This window comes from Nerophis lumbriciformis, linkage group LG09 (assembly GCF_033978685.3).
Source record: "Nerophis lumbriciformis linkage group LG09, RoL_Nlum_v2.1, whole genome shotgun sequence".
Lineage (NCBI taxonomy): Eukaryota > Metazoa > Chordata > Actinopteri > Syngnathiformes > Syngnathidae > Nerophis > Nerophis lumbriciformis.
Window position 1 is genome coordinate 39,222,313 of NC_084556.2, and position 20,940 is coordinate 39,243,252.

Here is a 20,940-nt window from a genome sequence, read left to right on the forward strand (position 1 = left end):
GTAAATTTGACCAATCCCTGTGATTTAGATTCAGATTCACATTCAGAAGTACTTTATTAATCCCAGAGGGGAAATTAATTTGCGGCCTTGCAACTTTTTCCAAAACCCGAAAATTTGCCGTCCGTTTTGGCCAACAAGCCTTAATTTTTTTGGCAATCAAATTTGTCCCTGAGCAGCTTTCAAACGCGCACATCAATTGTCTAATCAAAACGTACGTAAGTTTCTTGTGTAGACGAAGCAGAAACAACATGTAACAATATATGAACTCTTTATTGATCAAATGGCACAATTGTCCTCCTGCACAATAAGACCTACTTCCTGTTCTTGTCTACAACGCCAAGACTTCTGGGTAATGTAGTATATAAACATTTACTTCCTAGATTACATGTATTTATATAGTTATGTAACTTTTATTTATCCAGGGTAAGCCAATTAAGAAAATATTTTCATTTGCAATGCTGACCTGGCAAAGTGGCAACATTTACATGTTAAAGATGTTGAAGTGTGATGACAATCTCATCGTATCTCATTTACCAACAAACATTAGCAGTATAGATCGCTCTCAGCAGTTCACAAATGCTCTTAACGTGCAGTGGTAAATGTGTTTGTACATAAATAATGGTTTAAGAAGGACAAATACTTTTTAAGTGTTAAACATACACAGAGAATGTCTGCAATTTGTGGATGACAGAGCAGACAGCGGACAATAAGGAAGCCTTTGCTGGTATTTATTTCTGTGATTATAATTATTACGATTATTAGTTATAGTTAAATAAGACAGTAGAGTCATTTGACAATGAGCTCTGAGAACGTGCTCTAGTGTGTATTTTAAGTCTGTGTGGTATAAAATTAGTAAAACATCAATACAGTATTTGAGGTTAAGGTTACAAGGAACACTTAAAATATTAAGTGTATAATGCATATCTTCCTTTTTGACTGTACTTGAATGTATAATAGACTGTATTTATATTATTCACATGCTCCACAAGGTTTGATTTTAGGACCCAAACTTTTTATTTTATATATAAATGATATTTGTGAGGTTTCGAAAATTTTACAGTACATATTATTCGCAGACGATACAAATTTATACTGTTCAGGAGATGACTTGAAAATCTTAGCCGATAATATTGAAGAGGAAATGGTTAAACTAAAATTGTGGTTTAATGTAAATAAATTATCTTTAAATTTGGAAAAGACTAAATGTATGGTATTCAGTAATAAAAGAAAGATAGGAGTTAGTTTATCCATAAACAATGTGAAAATTGAGAAGGTGTCTGAAATCAGATTTCTTGGGGTCATCTTAGATGAAAAGTTGACATGGAAAGCTCATATATTGCATGTGAAAAATAAGGTATCTAAAAGCTTATTTATTTTAAACAAGGTTAAATACAGTTTTCCGTATAATACAATGAGAATGTTATATTGCTCAATTATTCTACCTTATTTCTGTCATGTCTTTTGATCATGTTTTGTTTTAGTTATGTCCTTTTTGGTTTTTGGTCACTTAGTACCTGCTTTTTTACTCCCTTGTTTTGTTTCCATGGTTACCCATTAGTTTCACCTGTTGCTCATTTGGACACAGCACTTGTGTTAATCATGTCACTACTATTTAAGCCTGTCACTTTCAGTTGGTCGTCCTGGCGACATTAACTCTGTTTGCTTCTGCTACCCTTGTCACCCATGCGTTCATTCCAAGCCATTGTTCCATGCACGTTTTTCATGCCACAGTAAGTGTTATATATTTCATGTTCATAGTTTTTGCCTTTGTGCTAGTCTTTTGTTTTCATTATCCAAGTTTGTACTTCCGCCTTTGTGCGCGTCTTTAGTTTGTACTAGTGATGGGTTGATGAGGCGTCATGAAGCGTTTCAACACATTGCAAAACTGTATTGATACTGTGTCGATACTGTGTCACTAAATACTGACATCTGCTGGACATTAAAAATCCCTACAGGCAACCTATGGACCGTCTCAACTGACACTGATTTTATGACCTAGTACAGTGGTTCTCAAATGGGGGTACGCGTACCCCTGGGGGTACTTGAAGGTATGCCAAGGGTTACGTGAGATTTTTTTTAAATATTCTAAAAATAGCAACAATTCAAAAATCATTTATAAATATATTTATTGAATAATACTTAAACAAAATATGAATGTAAGTTCATAAACTCAGTGAAGCACAAGCTCAGGTTTGTCACTAAAATGTCTGTCAAAAAGAACTGTGAAAAGAAATGCAACAATGCAATATTCAGTGTTGACAGCTAGATTGTTTGTGGACATGTTCCATAAATATTGATGTTAAAGATTTTTTTTTTTGTGAAGAAATGTTTAGAATTAAGTTCATGAATCCAGATGGAGCTCTAATATAATCCCCAAAGAGGGCACTTTAAGTTGATGATTACTTCTATGTGTAGAAATCTTTATTTATAATTGAATCACTTGTTTATTTTTCAACAAGTTTTTAGTTATTTTTATATCTTTTTTTCCAAATAGTTCAAGAAAGACCACTACAAATGAGCAATATTTTGCACTGTTATACAATTTAATAAATCAGAAACTGATGACATAGTGCTGTATTTTACTTCTTTATCTTTTTTTTTTTCAATCAAAAATGCTTTGCTCTGATTAGGGGGTACTTGAATTAAAAAAAAATTCACAGGGGGTACATTGCTGAAAAAAGGTTGAGAACCACTGACCTAGTATATACAATAATATAAACCAAGTCATTGTATTTCATTTAGGATTATTTCATAACTTCATTTAAATAAAAATATATTTTTTGTCTTTTTTAGATACAGTCAATAAATAATGTGAACATGTATCATAACATGGAAATCTAAGAGAACGTGTTGTGAATGAGGATGCTTGTGGACCTGGAATTTTTTTTTTTTTTTTTACACATTTTTATTTTTTTTTTAAAAACAGTTTTTCCAACGTATTCAATTTTAGACGCTTTCTCTTCTTAGTTATTATTTCTCCGGCTGTAGAAAAGACCCTTTCACAGGGCACAGAGGAGGCGTCAGTGCGACACAGTTCGCGTATCGGTCACGTGACCAAAACAGCTCATGATCGGTCACGTGACTTTCTAAAAGCGGTACGCGCACCGACACAGGGTTTCGCTCTATGAGCTCGACGCATGCGCCGATGCATCGGTGTTGCCGGACCCATCACTAGTTTGTACCTTTTGTTAGTGTTAAAATAAAATATGTCCTCACCTTCACGCCATGTCCACTCCAACTTTACTTGCATCTCGGGAAAACAAACACCCCATAGTCCACGTCATGACAATTTCAATTATTGTGCAGAAATATGGGGAAATACATATCACAGCAACATAATGTCTTTATTTATTTTACAGAAAAGAGCCATTCATATTATTTTTAAAGTAGGATATAGAGACCACACAAATCCACACTTCATTAGGTCAGCATTATTAAAACTAAAAGACATTGTAGAATTGCATACTCTATTAGTGATGTTCAAAGCTAGAAATAAAGTTCTTCCGAAGGACTTACAAAAGTTATTTGTGTTCACGTCTGAAGATGAGAATCACAGAAGGCCATATGACTTTAAACATCCAAGAGTGAGAACAAATTTGAAACAAATGTGCTTGTCTGTTGCTGGTGTGAAAGCATGGAATTCTCTAAAGAAAGACTTAAAAAGTTGCAAGAATATTTTTTAATTTAAAAATAGTTACAAAAAGAGATAACTGGAATTATGTCAAACTGATTTTTGATTTTGATTGCACGTGTCATTGTGAAAATGCTTAAACGAAAATGGAAAAGTATGTTGGAGTTCGGGTGTTGGTGGAGGGAACAGTGATAAAGTCATCTAAAATAATTTGTGTTAAAAAAAGGGGGCAGATAAATATAATAATATTATTCTTCCATCTGCTCCTTTCTGATCATGGAAATGTATAAGAAACAAAAAAACAATGAAAGTGTCAACTGTACATGCCTTGTATATATGCATTTTCATGAAAGGAATAAAAAGAAATGTTGAATGATGATGATGATGTATAATAGACTGTATTTATATTATTCAAATGTAAAAAATACCTAAATGTTAATTGTTTATCGTGAGCGAACAGTGGTGCTGAATTTACTCCAGGGCTCAATAAAGTACTTTCTATTCTATTCTATTAGTAACAAATTCATAAAATCACAAGTTGATTCAATGTTATTGAAAAAAATAAGCCTCGAAATATCTCAACTTTTGCTTACTTTCAGACAAACTGCAGCAAATTCAGACATTTAAGGCTGCAACAATCACAAATCAATAAAACGTGTAATGAAACTCTGGGGGAACCCTGTAATATTTTCATTTTTGTGTAATTGCCCAGACATTAGGAACCCAAAAAAAAACTAATGTGCATTTTTAGCAGTTGCATCGTGCTGAAATGTGCTTTGTATTGACAATGACTCTGCATATACTTATCTTCCATAACCCACTGAGTGCATGTATTCTTACAGTCAGCGGTAACAGCAGATACAACCAAACAAAGCCCTGATTATTGCTGCTCAGCAGTGTGAAAGGAGCACATCTTGTCTCCGGCGTGGCTCGCCTACAGCGCCGTTGACAGACCTCACCGAAAATGTAGAGAACACAACCTGTGAGTATGGAATATGAACATGATTGACGTATAAAATCACATACATGCACAAAATTTACATATTTGCCAATAGATTGATCATAAATTTGACTAAAGTAAAGCTTTTGTAGAGTAAGTGTCATTGTTTCTGGTGGGACACATTTCAGTGTAACACCAAACAATGGACTAACTTAAAAAGCGGTATTTCCTTCATATGAAAAGTCATGAAAGCAACCAAGATTAGTGTCGTAATCATAAACGTTCATTTGAGCATTGTTTTGTTTCGCGGCAGAGGAATAATAGGCCACTGTGGTTAGAGTGTCCGCCCTGAGATCGGTTAAATCACCAAAAATTATTCCCGGGCACGGCCAACGCTGCTGCCCACTGCTCCCCTCACCTCCCAGGGGGTGAACAAGGGTGATGGGTCAAATGCAGAGAATAATTTCGCCACACCTAGTGTGTGTGTGACAATCATTGGTACTTTAACTTTAACTTTTAATATACTTTCTTTTTAAGCAGGTTAACGTTAGCGACTAATCTTAATGGTGCTTGTTGCATCAATCTTATGATTTCATGGACTTTTTAATGACATATGCTGGTGGCCGGTGGTGACATTTAAGTGGTTTGATTTTTTATAAAATTGGCTTTGCTCAGATTTAAGCTATGTAGATATATCGCGATCATGGCTATTATTAATAGAACAATTTAAAAGTCCAATCTAAATGTCCTCCAACAAGCACACATGGCTGGTCTCTTCTTGTATATTAGCCAAGTCATTTACAAGACAAAAAACATGGAAGGATATCGGCTACAAGGAGCTAGCAGCTACACAAGAGATAAGCACACAATAGTACACAAGCTAGACACACGTAATGAGTGTCCTTATTTGAACTACCGTATGTTTCGGACTAGAAGGCACACTTAAAATCCTTTCATTTTCTCAAAACTCGACAATGCGCCTAATGTACGGAATAATTTTGGTTGTGCTTACCGACCTCGAAGCTATTTTATTTGATACATGGTGAAATGATCAGTGTGGCAGTCACACATAAGAGATACGTGTAGACTGCAATATGACGCCAGTAAACAACACCAAAATTTTATATGTTCCATTGAAAATATAGAACATTACACACGGCGCTCAAACATCTATCAAAATGTTTTAGTACGACTTTAAAGCCGCATCGGATTGTACTGTGCTTCAACATACGAGCAACCGTGCCAGAAACCTGAGGGTTGCAGGTTCGCTCCCCGCCTCTTACCATCCAAAAATCGCTGCCGTTGTGTCCTTGGGCGAGACACTTCACCCTTTGCCCTCGGTGCCACTCACACCGGTGAATTGAATGATGAATGATAGGTGGTGGTTGGAGGGGCCGTTGGCGCAAAATTGCAGCCACGCTTCCGTCAGTCTACCCCAGGGCAGCTGTGGCTATGAAAGTAGCTTACCACCACCAGGTGTGAATGATTGATGGGTTCTACATGTAAAGCGACTTTGGGTACTTAGAAAAGCGCTATATAAATCCCAGTTATTATTATTATTATTATTATGGTGTGTGTAAAAGGTAAGACATATTATCTGGTGTTTTGTTTTGCAATATTATGCAAAAGCAACTTTTCTTACCTTCTGGTACCTGCTGATCTGTATTTGGGATCTGCATAAGTCCTGAAAATCTGCGTGCGTCCGCCTTTGTAGTTCGTGTGGACACCTTAGTCGATAAGCTTCTTCTTTTCCTCTATCTTCTTGTTATGTGACATTCATCCTCTGCTGTTGCCATTTCTCATATAAAGTAGTGTAAAATTCTTACTTATATCTGTCAGTAAACTCGCCATGAAAGAGCTAAAACATACCGGTGTAGTGAGTTTATATTATTCACCCAAGGAACTTTAGCTATTAGAGAGTTCCAGTCGGACGGTTTTTCACAGGACACATTTCCGGCCTTGTTGTTGTTTCCAGATGAGAAGATGCTGCTCCGTTATTGATTTAAGTAAAGTCTGAATGTCATTAAAACAGTTAGCTCCATCTTTTGACACTTCTTCCACTCCCGTCCTTGCACGCTACACCGCTACAACAAACATGACGGAGAAAAGACGCTGCCAAATGTGAGCCACGTAAATAAGACCGCCCACAAAACGGCGCACCCTGAAGCGACTGTCAGAAAGCGGCTTGAAGATGATCTGTAAAACATCATCTATGCAACATTTTGACCAAATAACCACCATTACATGTTATGTAGACCACAAAGAAGTGTTTTACATTTAGAACAAAATTATAATAATATAACTCCTTTAATGCGCTCTATAATCCGGTGCGACTTTTGTATGAAAGTAGACCTGACTCGACCCGCTCATCGGCAGTGCGCTTTATAATCCGGTGCATCCTATGCTCCGGAAAATACGGTATGTTGCAGTCTAAAAAATCACATTTGTCATTATAAACAAGTAAAACATTATTCTAGTTGCATATTACTTAGAGTATTAGAACGTATCAAGTAACAAACATGTCCACATCTTTCAACTTACTATGTCGTTTACTTCTTGAATTATTGTGACCACCCCACTTCACTGTAAAGACAGCCTAAGTCCATTCCAGGCGGTTATTATAAAGAGGTTAGTGTTAATCATACCGACCATGTTTGACTGATCTCATTTGATCAAACCTTTTCTAACATACAATCAATAACTAAAAAGGATGGTTTGTGATGATATCAGATCGTAATTGGTGTCGGCCAATAGTCAAGGCTCAAATATCGGTATGGTATCGAAAAAGAGTCCCTTAGTTTTGAGTGTTATCTGGAGGAATATCCAATAGACACCCTTTAGTTGCCATATTTATTGTGTAATACGAATAACAATTCTCTGCAAACTTTATGGGCAAAGTTTCTTAATAAACAAATATTTGGGACTGCAGCTGACATTTTTCTATTACTACTAGGGGTGTAACGGTACTTGTATTTGTATTGAACCGTTTTGGTACGGGGGTTTCGGTTCGGTTCGGAGGTGTACCGAACGAGTACACATACTAGCAGCGACCGGGCTAGGACAACATGTAAAAGCCAGAGCTGGAAGACCCTCCTGCCTTGTTAAGCTCTCCCCTTTGGCTGCGCGATACAACAATGAATGACGGAGGTTTGCCGACATTGTTCAGCAGCTGCTTCTGACAACACGTCAAACATGTGTTGCACCTTTCCTGCTTCTGGCTCCCAGACCGTAGTCGAGGAGCGCAGGGGAGACACTCCTCCAGGGTCGATGTATTCTGGGGTGCAACACCCTTCACTTTACCCGGCAGTGGGTCTCCACAGCTCCGGACTCAAGGGTAAATGACGAGTCCGGCGATTAGTTGCAAATCGTGGCTTTATTGAGGTCTTGCACACAGCCAATCCAACAAAACACTAGCCACTCCCCGCACTCACCTACCGCTCCCTCACCTCGCTCGCCCACACACTCACCTCACATGCTGTCACATATTAAAGGGCCACACACACACATACGCTACTCTCATAAAACATGCTAACTAGGGATGTCCGATAATATCGGCAGGCCGATATTATCGGTCGATAAATGTGTTAAAATGTAATATCGGAAATTAACGGTTTTTGTTTTTTATTATCGGTATCGTTTTTTTTTTGTTTGTTTTTTTTTTTTTAAATTAAATCAACATAAAAAACACAAGATACACTTACAATTAGTGCACCAACCCAAAAAACCTTCCTCCCCCAACAAAAACTCATTCACACTCATTCACACAAAAGGGTTGTTTCTTGAAACTGTTTAATGTTGCACTTTTTATACGTAGAAGAAAAGTTTTGTCATTTTATTTAATCTGAGCAACAACTTGAAGCAGTTTAATGTTGATTAACGTGGACCCCGACTTAAACAAGTCGAAAAACTTATTGGAGTGTTACCATTTAGTGGTCAATTGTACGGAATATGTACTGTACTGTGCAATCTACTAATAAAAGTCTCAATCAATCAATCAAAAAAAGCACTTTATATGTAGAAAAGTTTTGTTAAGAAATCATTCTGAGCCTTATCTTATTTAGTTTGTATTTTATATATGTTGACCCTGGCAATGGACCCTGTGTGTATATGTATGTTGTGCCATTGTTTACAAATTTGGTAAATAAATAACCAAAAAATGTATATTTTGTTGTTTTCTTACTGTACCGAAAATGAACCGAACGGTGACCTCTAAACCGAAGTACGTACCGAACCGAAATTAAATTAATTACTACTAATCTATTTAACAAGAAATATACTAGCATAGTTACAAAATTCCTTGAAGGCAACACATTAGGTGCGTAAATCTCTTTGACATAACATCTATGCCATAGCTGGGACATGACAGCCATGAACTGTGCTGGTTGACTTTTGCTGCTATGACTCCTTGAAGCTGTCGTCCCTGTTATGTTCCTCACGAGGTGAGATGTGGGAAAATCAAAGGCTTGTGTGTTGACCTCAGTTCAGGTATGAAGAGGCCGAGTGTAAAAAGTCTCTGAACGCGAGCCCGGTCTTGCAGCAAGCGCCACGACGCCCACACAGGTAACGATCTGGGTCTATTCACAGTTGACTGTCACCTCAAACACTTCTGCCGAAACCGCCACCTCGAACACACACTCACTGGACACAACATTAGGCACACTAAGGGCTCGGTAAAAATAATGCTCAGTCGTGATTGGACGGCGTGGTTATATTTGTGTTGCTGCCAGCTTACAGCCTTGAAACGGAAGAACGTCAATCAAACTAATTTTAGAAAGAAACAGACGATTATTGGAAACGTCAGTACTAAACTGGCAAAAAAGAAACAAGCAAGCAATCTAATGAAAATCATATGTCATAAATACAGTGGAGCGAGATATATGACTTTCAGAGATGTCCGATAAGATCGGCCTGCCGATATTATCGGCTGATAAATGCGTTAAAATGTAATATCGGAAATGATCGGTATCGTTTTTTTTAATTATCGGTATCGTTTTTTTATTTTAATGTTTTAAATTTTTTTAAATTTGTTATTAAATCAACATAAAAAACACAAGATACACTTACAATTAGTGCACCAACCCAAAAAACCTCCCTCCCCCATTTACACTCATTCACACAAAAGAGTTGTTTCTTTCTGTTATTAATATTCTGGTTCCTACATTATATATCAATATATATCAATACAGTCTGCAAGGGATACAGTCCGTAAGCACACATGATTGTGCGTGCTGCTGGTCCACTAATAGTACTAACCTTTAACAGTTAATTTTACTAATTTTCGTTAATCACTAGTTTCTATGTAACTGTTTTTATATTGTTTTGCTTTCTTTTTTATTCAAGAAAATGTTTTTAATTTATTTATCTTATTTTATTTATTTATAATTTTTTTTAAAGTACCTTATCTTCACCATACCTGGTTGTCCAAATTAGGCATAATAATGTGTTAATTCTACGACTGTATATATCGGTTGATATCGGTATCGGTTGATATCGGTATCGGTAATTAAAGAGTTGGACAATATCAGAATATCGAATATCGGCAAAAAGCCATTATCGGACATCATTAATGACTTTATTTGGTTCTGTGACAGAGCTCGTGCATCAAAAAATTGAAACAGCGTAGCCCATTGAAATGAATTGAAAACATTACAATTTTAACATGTTGCATGCCCTATAAAAAGGAAAACTAACTTTTAGATAAGAAATATTGTACAAAAACAAGGACAGGGGTGGGCAAACTTTTTGGCTTTTGAAATTTGACAGATTGGCCAGGCGAGGACATGATGCATTTCAAAGCATATCCCATCTGTTGGAACTAAGAGTAGGCTTCTCAAACATGGGCTATTTTAATCATAATACATCTATTTTCAACAAAATCACATCAGAATGTCAAAGAAACATAAACATGGTTTTAAAGGCTTAACACTTACATTCTCTTTTAGGGTCAGCAGTGTTGTTGACCACTCTTTTTTGCCAGTGCGTCGAAGTCTAGTATCAGTTTTGTTTCGGCAATTCTCAAAACAGATCTTTGCTCAATCGTGTTTTAATATTTCGCGGGCTAGTTTCAAGGGACCAACGGGCCGGATGTGGCCCCCGGGCCGTAGTTTGCCCACCCCTGCACTAGGATGTAGTACAAACAAGTACAGTAATTTTTATGAAGTATTCATTATGTATAGCATTTACCTCGGAAAGTGGACTTCTATGTAATCTCCTTCTAGCAGCTTCCCCATATTTTCATAGATAAATGTCCGCCGTCTATAAATTATTTTCAACGTCCTTGGCTGACGTTATCGGCTAATTCTGCTTCAGTATGGTGCAGACTAGCTGTGATATACACGCCAACTGCCTCACTAAGGTAATCATTAATAAGTGTATCATAGAGAGATTATTTTTCATTTTTAAATATTATATATTTTTAAAACAGCTAAAAACAAAATATACATAAAGATGTTTCTAATTACAATAAAAAAATGACCTGCACTGCGTTGGTGTATCCTCGACAAAATTTAAATACCTGCTGTAGGAACACTTGCATTCAGAAGAGGAGAGCTACACTTCCATGTTTACATACAAGGTTCAAACATTAATAACACAAAATGTGGATTGTTCCGATCATGATTTGAGTGTCAAAGATGGTTGGTAATTTAATCTGTTAGATTTCTAACTGAATAATTGCTTCTGATATTATGTACATGACATGTTGTACAAGTTAATGTTATTCATATCTCTGCAGGACAATGTCTTAAGCGCGATACAAACATAATCCGTTTATCATTTAACCCTCTTTATTTATCTATAGCGTCTAATATTCAACCTGCTAAACATTATGTAATTGAGGACAATCAACCATCCATCCATCCATCCATTTCCTACCGCTTGTCCCTTTCGGGGTCACGTATATAAACGTGTTATAAAAGTACACAATATTTCAACCTACCACAAAAATCCCCCCATCTATTCCTCAATTTATATACTGGCATCTATTTAGGTGGAAATATGACAGATTACATTACAAAACATATTTGGGTGGGTACGGCGTAGTGGGTAGAGCGGCCGTGCCAGAAACCTGAGGGTTGCAGGTTCGCTCCCCGCCTCTTGACATCCAAATCGCTGCCGTTGTGTCCTTGGGCAGGACACTTCACCCTTGCCCCCGGTGCCGTTCACACTGGTGAATGAATGATGACTGAATGATAGGTGGTGGTCGGAGAGGCCGTAGGTGCAAACTGGCAGCCTCGCTTCCGTCAGTCTACCCCAGGGCAGCTGTGGCTACAAATGTAGCTTACCACCACCAGGTGTGAATGAATGAGGGGTACCCACTTCTCTGTGAGCGCTTTGAGTATCTAATAATAGAAGAGCGCGATATCAAATCTAATCCATTATTATTATTGTTATTATTTGACAAAGCATGATGGTAATGTAAGACATTTTTATTTTGTTAGTGTAGTTAAACCGGATGTGACGCGTAGCACTTTTACTTTGAAGCCGGAAGTGTGCGATTGGTTTGAGAAGAGGTGTCGTGACATTTTTTTGACCTCAGACAGTTATAAAAGTGCCTCTCCACTTCCTGTCTACCGTCTTTCAGTTTTCCTGAGCTTGATCCCATCTTACTGAAGCAGTTACAGTAACAACCTACATGTTATGTCATACTTGCCAACCTTGAGACCGCCGATTTCGGGAGGTAGGGGGGCGTGGTTGGGGGCATGGTTAAGAGGGGAGGAGTATATTTACAGCTAGAATTCACCAAGTCAAGTATTTCATATATATATATATATATATATATATATATATATATATATATATATATATATATATATATATAAATAAATACTAAGTCAAGTATTTCTCATATATATATATATATATATATATATATATATATATATATATATATATATATATATATATATATATATATATATATATATATATATATATATCATACTTGCCAACCTTGAGACCTCCGATTTCGGGAGGTGGGGGGTGGGGAGGGGGAGGGGGGCGTGGTTGGGGGCGTGTTTAAGATATATATATATATATATATATATATATATATATATATATAAAAGAAATACTTGACTTTCAGTGAATTCTAGCTATATATATATAAAAAATAAATACTTGAATTTCAGTGTTCATTTACAAACTACAACTCACAAACACTTTAGAGTTAGGCTCCACCATCAGAATGTGTACTTAAACTTATAAAGATCACATGGATATTATTTAGTGAGTTGATTCACCAAAACTAACCTGTTATACAGGAGGAAAAAGCACACAGCACGTTTCAATTGTTCACAGACTGGTCGCGCTCATCAGAATGACAAGACACTTCCGGTGTGCAGGTGATAGTATTCAATTGGGAAGAAACGCCCTACTGCCCCCTACTGACCAATGTGAATACTGATAAATGTGTAATGACAGCTCCAAAAACGAATTCAAACCACAAAATAAAATAAATAAATCAACACAAAAATGTGACACATTATGGGTGGGTCACATATGCATGTACAGTAGATGGCAGTATTGTCCTGTTTAAAAGTGTCACAACATTGCTGTTTACGGCAGACGAACTGCTTTACGGTAGACACTGTTGTTGTGTGTTGTCAACACGTCACTCAGGTCCGCCTGAATTTCGGGAGTTTTTCGGGAGAAAATTTGTCCCAGGAGGTTTTCGGAAGAGGCGCTGAATTTCGGGAGTCTCCCGGAAAATCCGGGAGGGTTGGCAAGTATGATATATATATATATGTATATATATATATATATATATATATATATATATAAAATAAATACTTGAATTTCAGTGTTCATTTAATTACACATATACACACACACATAACACTCATCTACTCATTGTTGAGTTAAGGTTTGAATTGTCCATCCTTGTTCTATTCTCTGTCACTATTTTTCTAACCATGCTGAACACTCTCTCTGATGATGCATTGCTGTGTGGCACGCACACAAGTGCTTTCATTAAATGCACTAGATGGCAGTATTGTCCTGTTTAAGAGTGTCACAACATTGCTGTTTACGGCAGACAAACTGCTTTACGGTAGACGAAAACGTGACTGCTGTTGTTGTGTGTTGTTGCCGCGCTGGGAGGACGTTAAAGAAACTGCCTAACAATAAACCCACATAAGAAACCAAGAACTCGCCCTCCATCATTCTACAGTTATAACGTGATTGGGCAGGTACGCCTGAATTTCGGGAGATTTTCGGAAGAAAATTTGTCCCGGGAGGTTTTCGGGAGAGGCGCTGAATTTCGGGAGTCTCCCGGAAAATCCGGGAGGGTTGGCAAGTATGTGTTATGTCATCAATGCACTAAGCTGTAACCTAAACATGGAAGTGAAGTGTAACTTCTCTAAATGCGACTGTCGATTTTACAGTAAAAACTTTACATTTACAACATTTTACTGTAAAATATACAATTGTTTTTTTTTTTTTGCCAACATTTTACGGTAAATGGAAAAACAGTACCACTGTTATTTTTGGGGGGGGTGTTTCACGGAAAAAAGCTGGCAGCTTAGTTGCCAGAATGTTTGTGTTAAATTTACATTGTTTTTTTACAACATTATATTGTTAATGGAAAAAACAGTACAAGTTATTTTTCTATTCTGGCAACTTAGCTGCCAGTTTTTCTACCGTAAAAACAAATGTACCGTCTTTCCATTTACAGTAAAACACAGTCAAAAACAACAACCGTAGATTTTACAGTCAAAAACTGGCAGCTCAGTTAACAGAATTTTAACGCAAAAAACAGTAGTAGTTTTTTTCAATTTACAGTAATATGCTGTAAAGAACAATTATCGATTTGATAGGTAGTTGTTTTAAAGTTAAGCATTTTTATTTAGACAAAAAAATGTTTGGAGACTATGATAATATACTGTAATATTTGTTGCAATATTGGATACAATTAAAGTTTAAAAGGTATGCAATTTCCAGCAGTACATATATTCTTTCTGTCAAAAAGAAAACAATCAATTACATTTAGTGAGAAAATATTAAGTACTTTATTGACACATATCATTTCCAGGTGTTTGCCGGCCAGATCTGGCCCCCGGGCCTTGACTTTGACACCTGTGATCTACTCTAACCCAGTAACAAATAAACATACATTATATATATATTGAATGATGGCATGATTAGGACATAAAAAGGAAATAAAAGCACAATGAACATGCACACAAATCATATGCAAAATGGCCAGAGTTTGAAACAGTGGTTCTCAAACTTTTTTCACCAAGTACCACCTCAGAAAAAAAAACTTGGCACTCCAAGTACCACCATAATGACCAACATTAAAATACAGTAGCGTAGTAAGCCCAGGTATTCATTTAAAACAAGGCAGATATTTTATTCAACAAGTATAGTACATACTTGAACAGTTACACTGTGTTTGAATATAGGAAAATAAACGCTGTACCACAAGATGGAGCCTAGTGGTCAACGTACCACAATTTGAGAATCACTGGCTTAAAAAGTTCAATACAGTACGTTCATTTTTGTTGTTGTGCACGGCATCGTAGGACTAATATTTAGCTCCACGTGAGGGGCAACATGGTAGAAAAGGAGTGTTTAAGGTATATTAAAATAAATGGAAGCAGATAAGTTGTAGTGCATGTGTGTGTGTGTGTGTGTCAGCGACAAAACACTTGATATGCACAACCTGAAGTCATTAATGTTAGCAAAAGCAGTTGGAAGGTCAACGTCTGGACAACAGCTCACTTTGCTTCTGCCTCGCACAAACTCTCAGGAGAAGTGGAAAAAATTAAAACACACAAAAAGCCGCAGCGGCATCAAACTAGGCAAATGTTACTGCTATGATTTATTTCTGACAAACTTATTAACAAGTCCCGCTAAAGTTCATGATCTCCTGTTTGACATTCATTATGTTCGAAAAGAAGTAGGAAGAAACAGAAATGATTTAATTCAACTCCTTCTCTTTATTCATCAGCACATTTATCCACGTTTTATGGACCTCTCACAAGCCATCAATCTTTGGTTTCATTGCACAGAACAAAATCAAGTTCAGTTAAAAAAATCTAATCTAATATAATACAATAAAGTAAAAAATAATATGTGATGTGATGTTATGTGATGTGATATACCTGGACCTGGTGTGGTTTGACCTCGCGTGCTTAGCGTAGCGTATTGTAACATAACATAGTGTAATGTAATGTAGAGTAGCATAATACAACATAGCATAATGTAAAGAAGCCTAACATAGCATATTAAGGTGTAGTGTATTGTAATATAACGTGGCGTAATGTAACGTAAAGTAACATAACATAGCATAATTTAATGTATTGTAGCATAATTGAACGTAGTGTAACGTAATGTTGATTGGCAACACTAAATTGGCCGTAGTGTGTGAATGTGAGTGTGAATGTTGTCCGTCTATCTGTGTTGGCCCTGCGATGAGGTGGCGACTTGTCCAGGGTGTACCCCGCCTTCCGCCCGAATGCAGCTGAGATAGGCTCCAGCATCCCCCGCGACCCCAAAAAGGGACAAGCGGTAGAAAATGGATGAATGGATGGTAACGTAATATAACGTAGTGTTACACAATGTAACGTAGCGTAACGTAATGTAATGTAGCGTGGCGTAACATACCCAAGCGTAACATAACGTAGCGTAACATAACGTAGCGTAACATAACGTAGCGTAACATAACGTAAGGTAGCATTAAGTAGCGTTCACGCAGCACGACGTAGTGTGATGTAGCATAACGTAGCGTGACGTAACATAGCATAACGAGACACACCGTAATATAAATTAGTGTAGTTTAATGTAACATAATGTGATGCCATGTAGTGTAACATAACGTAATGTAGTGTAATGTAACATAACATAGCGTAATATAATATAGCATGGCGTAACATAGTGTAGCCTATTGTAGCGAAATATACTGTAACGTAGCGTGGTCTAACGTAATGTAATGTGGAGTATCATAATGTAACGTAGCGTAATGTGATATCGCGCGGCGTAAAGTAGCGGAGTGGATGTAGCGTGACGTAATGTAGGTATTTTCAGAACAAATGGCGATATACGATACATACCAGTCTCCTAAACAAAATGTCCAAACGTGTCTAAGGTTGTCTAAGTGTTTAATAACTAGATAACCAGTGTTGAGAGTACTCAGATTACTTTTTGTTGTAAGTAGTAACGTGTTGTTTATTCTTATGAAGTAATTAGTTAGACGTTAATATGTCAAAGCAGTTTTTGTTAATTTTATTAATTAATGTTGTAACAATATTGTTAAGATATGCGTTCCCTGGGAAGTATTGTTTGTGTTGCAACAGGGACATTATTCAGTGATGCACCGGAAATGGAGTAGCGCTTGTGATGTACTGTTGTGAACGTGTCTGCCGAAGTTGAACAATAAATTACGGCCCAGTTTGGTCAAAATGATAAATTCTGTGTGACAGAGAACAGAATTTAACAAACGTTTCAATGTTCCCTCTGTGCAATTGCGCACTGCTCAAGCGTCCTCAGCGCACGGCAAATCTATGACACGCACAAAACCAAATAAAAAAATAAGCGCTTAACAATTTTCGACACACGGACACGACAGAGAAAACAGTTTTCGTCATTATTGTTCAAATATTGTAACGTCTGTCGAGACGCTTTGAGGACATGAATTCCATCCATCACTTTACTGAGCAAAACTCTTCATTGTCGGCCATAAACACATCACCAAAACATTAGTAAAAAAAAATGATATCTAGCAAAAGTGGTCATTTTCTGCAGTACAAACCAGACCAAAAGCAACTTTGTTATATCAACAGCAGCTGCTCGCTCTTTCTCACTTGCGCCAACACATACACATATGGCACGTGGCCAGTGATGCGTTTACAGCCACACAAAAAGTCGTACAACTCCAACACCACACATAAAGTGTCATTCCAGGTCGTTACACTATGATTTACCAATCAAATGTGTGCTTATTCTAGTGTCATTTATTAGGAATCTTAATTTATAAATATTAATCATGAAATGCTGTTAGTATATTAATTATATATATATATATATATATATATATATATATATATATATATATATATATATATATATATATATATATACACAAATAAATACTAATAAAAATATATTTTTTACAAACAGGAAGTTGCAGGAATGTACACATGATCCCCTGCTTACATCTCATTGTGCAACATGTGAATGTTTTAATGGGAACTAAATGCAATGTCTGAAAGGGGTACAAATTATTTCCAAAGCAGGACCTCCACCCAGACAAACAATAGAAAAAAAGATATAAAAATAACTAAAAACTTGTTGAAAAATAAACAAGTGATTCAATTATAAATAAAGATTTCTACACATAGACGTAATCATCAACTTAAAGTGCCCTCTTAGGGGATTGTAATGGAGATCCATCTGGATTGATGAACTTAACTCTAAACATTTCTTCACAAAAAAATTAATCTTTAACATCAATATTTATGGAACATGTCCACAAAAAATCTAGCTGTCAACACTCAATATATCATTGTTGCATTTAGTCTCCTCTTAAAGAAAATCAGGTGGCTTACAGACATGGCAAGCGTGTTTTGTCCGGAGATGCCGCTGAAGATGTGCGGACTTCATGCCGCTGTTCGCTAACATTTCTCCACAGAAAAAACACAATGCCTTGGGGGGGGGTTACAACTCGAAGCCGTAAATCCCATTAACACATATTCTTCCGAATACTGTCTGAATTTTGCCAACTCTGGTTTGGCCTTCTTTGGCACATGTTCCTCCATGTTTTCAGCTGCATTACTGCTACGCTTTAACCAAGCCTCCATTGTTTTCTACATCGATAGTTGATTGACAGTTGGTGCCGTGCGGCACCGCCAGGTAGGGTCAAACCATTATGGCATGGACCATGGGGGAAACTCTGGGTTTATGGTAATGAATGGAATAGCCTACTTGATTTGATGTTCAGTTTATGAACTTATATTCATATTTTGTTGAAGTATTATTCAATAAATATATTTATGAAGGATTTTTGAATTGTTGCTATTTTTAGAATATTTAAAAAAAAATCTCACGTACCCCTTGGCATACCTTCAAGTACCCCCCAGGGTACGCGTACCCCCAATTTGAGAACCACTGCACTAAGTAGCCCCGCCATATCCTCTTGAGCTGCTGCAGCCTTATTCTCCCAGGAAGGAACCTGAGGTCTTCAGACCAGCTCCTCCTGGCTGTCCCTAAAAGCAGAATCAAAACCAGAGGAGATAGAACCTTTTCTGTGGCAGGGCCCAGACTGTGGAACAACCTTCCACTATCTATTAGGTCCTCCTAATCAATCCTCCAAATCACTGAGCTCCTGAGCGCGGCCCATTCTTTCATAAATGTTTGTAGAAACAGTCTCCATGCATAAGTGCTTGATTTTATACACCTGTGGCTGGGCCAAGTGATTAGGAACCTGATTCTCATCATTTGGATGGGTGGCCAAAAACATTTGTTATGTTTGTTAGTGTATGGCCTTACAGCAAAATCTGGACCAAATAACCATTATTACACGTTATGTAGACCAAAAGGAACTATTTTAAAAATGGAAACAAATCAAGATAGGTCCCCTTTAGGATGTTTGATGTTACGACAAAAGGCTAACATGTGGAGTTGAACTACATGCCTGTTTGCTAGAATTATCATGATGTGAGAAATAAAAGCCCGAGCTGTGTCAAAAATACTCTGAATGATGTGTAACAGTGGGGCCGGTATAGCTCGGTTGGTAGAGTGGCTGTGCCAGCAACTTGAGGGTTGCAGGTTCGATACCCGCTTCCGCCATCCGAGTCACTGCCGTTATGTCCTTGGGCAAGACACTTTACCCACCTGCTCCCAGTGCTACCCACACTGGTTTAAATGTAACTTAGATATTGGGTTTCAGTGTGTAAAGCGCTTTGAGTCACTAGAGAAAAAGCGCTATATAAATATAATTCACTTCACTTCACAACAGTACATATGTATATTGTCCTTACAATATCAATAGATACAGTTGGATGGAAGTACTTTTGTTGTTTTTCTTACTTTTTATAAGTTTATATGTAATTGTATTTATTGTTTACATTATGTTAGGGCAATCAGCATACATGATCATGATTACTCTCTCTCCTCCTCAAAGGCACGCTCCCATCTCTCTCTCTCTCTCTCTCTCTCTCTCTCTCTTTCTCTCTCCCCCTCACACACACTCTCATACATTCTCACACACTCATAACACGCTGCACGCTGCGGAAGCACACATTCATAAAGATTCATGATCAGTAACATTAATATTATCAGGTACATTAACACCTCCAGTATCTGCCCGGAGCCTTTCTTCCTTCCCGTGTTGGATTTACGGACTCGTCTTGCCGAAAGGAAAACAGAAAACGTTCTTTTTTTGTGTGGATATTGTCTTATTTCTGTCACTTTGGACCGCCGCGTCAAAGGTGGGTTTCTTTTCAAAATAATCCAAATTGTACTTAATCGGAGGATGCGTTGTGCACGTCCGTCACGGACATCACCATTACAGATAGTTATCCCCGTTTTAACATGGGACGTAAACATAACTTGCGATTTACTTTACTGTCTTTAAAATAAATGCAATGACGTCATTGCAAAACTTTTTCCTTTTTTTTTTTTACTGTTTAATGACACTAACTTTAAACCAGTTTGTGTCTTTTTTTAATATAATCAATTTACAACTGTTGTCTTGTTAGCTGATCTAAAGTGATGTTTTCTCGACACGTATCGATCCAATATGGAATCAATGACATACTTATATACTTTGATAGTTATCTGCAATAATGTATATAGTATGTGCTTTAAATGTTACTATCATTTAAGACGACTTATATTATCTTTTGTTAACATTAAATAATTACCTGTGTTGTTTTCAATGCTTAGTGAAGGAAAACCAACATGAATCACAGATTAAAAAGACTCACCACATTCAGACAAAAAATAAATAAATCATCATTCCGTATTTATTTTATATTAATAACTACAGCCTATAATTGAATATTTAACTCATGACAATTTGCTGATCTTTACCTATCCTTTTTTACTTTAATGATTTAGTTATAAAACGGAATAATTGCTATATGTTGTTGTTATTGTTACGTTGTCTTATATTCTTGTATTTATGTTGCCAAAATCACTGTTGATAAAACATATTTTCTTTGCCTGAAATTTCTGTTTTCTTCCAATTAAAACAAATTAAAGACAAAATCATTTATTGATGTTATCGTATCGGTATCGGCGATACGCGCCATTGGATCAGTACCACAATTAGAATGTCGGCCACCTGTATTCGTCATGTCCTTAAGTGATTTCGTCATGTGACAGTCACGTGACTACCCCAGGGCGTCGCTTGGCTGTGTCAGGTAAG

The 20,940-nt window shown here is 36.9% G+C and overlaps 1 protein-coding gene across 7 annotated transcripts in view; it reads left to right on the forward strand.

The window, feature by feature from the left end:
- Positions 1 to 1,647: 1,647 nt before the first annotated feature.
- wnt11 (wingless-type MMTV integration site family, member 11) overlaps positions 1,648 to 20,940 on the forward strand; it is a 65,106-nt gene continuing 45,813 nt past the window's right edge. For 2 of the 7 annotated variants that reach the window (XM_061963173.2, XM_061963180.2), the window contains exons 1-2: positions 1,648 to 1,730; positions 4,474 to 4,613. The gene's annotated coding sequence lies outside the window, so the exon portion shown is untranslated. Of the gene's footprint in view, positions 1,731 to 4,473; positions 4,614 to 19,787; positions 20,000 to 20,834; positions 20,936 to 20,940 lie in introns of those variants that run through there. The other 5 variants (XM_061963175.2, XM_061963174.2, XM_061963179.2 and 2 more) reach the window with 4 other exon arrangements.